Genomic DNA, 4,592 nt, shown 5'->3' with positions numbered 1-4,592 from the left:
GACTCGACGGCAAACAACAACAACAACAACATAGGGAGAAGAAAAGCCCTGAAATATAAAACCAGCATTAGCCCAAGCAAGGAGCCCTGGTGGGGCAATGATTAAATGCTGGGCTGCTAACTGAAAGGTAGGCAGTTCAAACTCACCAGCTGCTATGCAGAAGGAAAAACCAGTCGATCTGCTCCTGTAAAAATTTATAGCCTAGGGAACCCTATAAGGCAGTTCTACTCTTTAAAGGTCATTATGAATCAGAATCAACTTGATGGCACAAAGCTACTACTTTACCCCAAGGAAGTGGGAATCAGGACAAGCCTGAAGTCTTGTGTGGGAGAAATGTGGATAGGCCAATTCTTTATCATTAGAGGAGCCCCTGCTGTGCTTCTGCTACTGAACTCAGATCCAGGTGCTCAGGGTGATGCTCTCTGGGGAAAAGTGGATTACCAGCAGCTGCCACAGCAAAAGTTCTTGCAACCACTTTCCCATCTGCTTCTCTGACCCCAGGTAGGAAAATGCTGGAAAACTGGACATAAACACAAATATTACGTAGGTGGGAAAAACTTAGGTTTCCGCTCTGGTGGTTTTAGTTGTTAGGTGCCGTGGAGCTGTCTCTGACTCATAGCGACCTTATGCACAGCAGAACGAAGTACCGCCCGGTCCCACACCAGCTCCGCGATGGCTGCTATACTTGAGCCTATCACTGCGGCCACCGTGTCAATCCATCTCATTGAGGGTTTTCTCCTCTTTCCTCCACCCTACACCTTACCAAACAGGACATCCTTCTCCAAGAAATGGTCCCTTTTGACAACATGAACAAAGTAGGTGAGACGAAGTCTACCCAGTCTCTCTTCCAAGGAGCATTCTAGCTGCACTTCCTCCAGGACAGATTCGTTAGTTCTTTTAGCAGTCCATGGTACTTTCAGCATTCTTCACCAGCATCGTAATTCAAAAGCATCAATTCTTCTTCGTTTTTCTTTATTCATTGTCCAGCTCTCACATGCATATGAGGCCATTGAAAATGTCATGGCTTGTGTCAGGCACACCTTAGTCCTAAAGGAGACATCTTTGCTCCTCAGCACTTGAAAGAGGTCCTTTACAGCTGATTTGTCCAGTGCTATATGCGGTCTGATGCTCTGACTGATGCTTCCATTGGCGTGGATTGTAGAACCAAGCAATGTGAAGTATTTAACAACTTCGATGTTTTCTCCTTTTATCATGATGCTGTGTATTGGTCCAGTTGTTTTCTTTATATTGAGATGCAATCCTTACTGCAGACTATATTCTTCAATCTTCATCAGTAAGAGCTTCAAGTGATCCTCCCTTTCAGCAAGTAAAGGTATGTCATTAGTGTATCACAGGTTGTTAAAGATTCTTCTCCAATCTTGATGCCACATTCTTCTTCTTTGTGGTAAGACAGTTTAACTTCCTCACAGTATTTCCCAGAATGTTTCTGTAGTATAAGCATCTGGTTGTTGCAAGTGTTTAAGCATAACAATTAGAAGTCTAGTGAATTTAGTGACAAGGAATGTCTCTCACAAGATGGGTGAATAGCATTTTTCTCTTCAGAGGTTATTCTTCACATTAAAAACTTAATTAATTAAAATTGCTGGGGTAGTAATTTAATGTTTTGATGGCCACTAATTAGAATAAGAGTAGTTGTATGTTAATAAGAATTGACTGATCAGAGAATTAAGCATGTATGTATAAATGCTCATGATCAAAATGCTATAAACTAAATAAATTACATAACTTCACAAAATTTCTAGTTTCTTAGTAGAGTTATTTATGCTATCTTGTGGCTTATAGGAAATACAATTTTGTGATGCTGCAGGAAAGATGTTAGTAGAACCTGTGATTTCCACAACTTTATTAAACTTTTTGCTTGCATGAATTATAAAGTAAGTAACCATGAACATTTAAAATAGGGAACTGATGTGCTTAATTGGTAATTTAAGTGTGCAATTGCACATTTTCAGTAAGGACATTTCACGTAGGTTTAAGTAAATTACCCCTAAATTATATATATATATATATATATATATATATATATATATATATATATATATATATAATGAAGTTCAAAAGAAAGTAGGAAACTGTAAAAACTGTAAATCATCTAACACAGATATACCTGAGAACAGTTATATTACCCTTCAGACAAATGTTCAAATTGTAATCTACATCTCATGTATGCTAACTTGACTGAATTTTCTCCTTTCATTCTCTACAAAAGGTATATTGTTTCTCAGTGAAACTTTCAGTATATGATATTTGCTTCTATAATGAAATAATGAATACTCTATCCAGTGTAAAGGGATGAACTGATAAAGTGTCCAAAACAAAACAAAATTCAATTTTGCTGAAATAATGCCTGTATTGACTGCTTTTATAGAAGAACACCACAGAATATAAGAATATAGACATTAATATTCAAGAACCATTTCTTATTTATTAACCTGAATTCACAGAACAAAGACAAATCAAATTGGCACAGGAAAAACAAATGAGAAAAAAATATAAAAGTGCTACAGAATAAACTCTATGAAAATATTTAGCCAATGGAGAATTATAATATATTTAAGGTGTCAGGTTACCATGAAACTCTTGAAGAAGAAATAGTGGATGATTGGTAGCCAAAATAAGCTGGTATGTCACAATTTCTAAGGAAAATATACATTTATTTTTACATTTCCATGTTCAATTATTATATTATCTTAGTTATAAATGAAGTACTAGCATTATTATGCACATGTTCTTTGAAGCTGTTTTGATGCAACAAATGTTAGAAAGTGTCACCAAGGCACATTTTATGGGAATGTGTTACTCCCCTTTTTGACTTAATTCACTTTTAAAACTAAGCGCTAAAATACTAATATCAAATATCTTTTTCTACAACATAAATGATGGCTATACACATGGACTTCACCAGATGGAATACATAGGAATCAGATTGACTACATCTATGACAAGAGGAGATGGAGAAGCTCAATATCTTCCACCAAGGCCAGGAGCTGACTGTGCAACGGACCATCAACTGCTCATATGCATGTTCAAGTTGAAGTTGAGGACAAATAAAACAAGTCCAAGGGAGCCAAAATATGACCTTGTAGATGATTTAGAGATCATCTATAGAATAGATTTGATGTATTGAACACCAATGATCAAAAACCAGAAGATTGTGGGAAGACATCAAGCACATCATCCATGAAGAAAGCAAGAGGTCATTGAAAAGTCAAGAAATGCAGAAAAGACCAAAATGGAAGTCAGAAAAGACTCTGAAACTTGCCCTTGAGCAGAGAGTAGCTAAAGCAAATGGAAGAAATGACAAAATAAAAGAGCTGAACAGAAGATTTTAAAGAGCATCTCGAGAAGGCAAAGCCAGTTATTATAATGAAATGCACAAGACCTGGAGTTAGAAAACCAAAAGGGAAGAGCATCCTTGGCATTTCTCAAACTGAAAGAACTGAGGAAAAAATTTCAGTCTCAAATTGCCATACTGAAAGATTCCATGGGCAAAATACTGAATGATGCAGGAAACATCAAAAGGAGATGGTAGGAATACAAAGAGTCACTTTACCAAAAAGAATTGGTCTATGTTCATTCATTTCAGGTAGTGTCATATGACCAATAACCAATTGTATTGAAAGTAGAAGTTGAAGCTGGACTGAAGGAATTGGTGAAGAACAAGGCTCCAGGAATTGACAGAATACCCATCAACGTGTTTCAACAAAGAGATGCCCCACTGGAGGTATTCACTCGGCTATGCCAAGAGATTTGGAAGACAACTACCTGGTCAACTGATTTAAAGAGTTCCATTTTTCTCCCCATTCCAAAGGTGATCCTACAGAGTGTGGAAACTATCAAACAATATCATTAATATTACATGCAAGTAAAATCCTACTGAAGATAATTAAAAAGTTATTGCAGCAGTATATTGACAGACAGCTTTCAAAAATGCAAGCTGGATTCAGAAGAGGATGTAAAATGAGGGATATCATTGGTGATGCAAGTGAATGTTAGCTGAAAGCAAAGAATACCAGAAAGATGTTTACTTATGTTTTATTGACTATGCAAAAGCACTTGCTTGTGTGGATCATAACAAATTATGGATAACATTGAGAATAATGGGATTTCCAGGACACTTGATCATACTCATGAAGAACCTGTACATAGATCAGGAGGTTGTTTTTCAAACAGAACAAGGGGATATTGCATGGTTTAAAATCAATAAGAGTGTGTGTCAGGGTTGTATCTTTTCGTTATACTTGTTCAATTTGTATGCTGTGCAAATAATCTGAGAGGCTGGATTATATGAAGAAGAAAGTGGCATCAGGATTGGAGGAAGACTCATTAACAACCTGTGATATGCAGATGACACAACTTTGCTTGCTGAAAGTGAGGATGACTTGATCTTTACAATTGGTGCAATAAACAGCTTCACGATCGATGGAGAAAAGATTGAAGTTGTCAAGGACTTCATATTACTTGATTCTACATTCAACATCAATGGAAACAGCAGTCAAAACATCAAAGGATGTATTGCATTGGGCAAATCTGCTGCAAAATACCTCTTTCAAGTGTTGAAGAGCAAAGAT

This window comes from Orycteropus afer, unplaced genomic scaffold, assembly GCF_000298275.1.
Source record: "Orycteropus afer afer isolate SDZICR_OR568_19922 unplaced genomic scaffold, OryAfe1.0 scaffold00395, whole genome shotgun sequence".
In the NCBI taxonomy this organism is placed as follows: domain Eukaryota; kingdom Metazoa; phylum Chordata; class Mammalia; order Tubulidentata; family Orycteropodidae; genus Orycteropus; species Orycteropus afer.
This window is presented reverse-complemented; position numbering follows the sequence as displayed.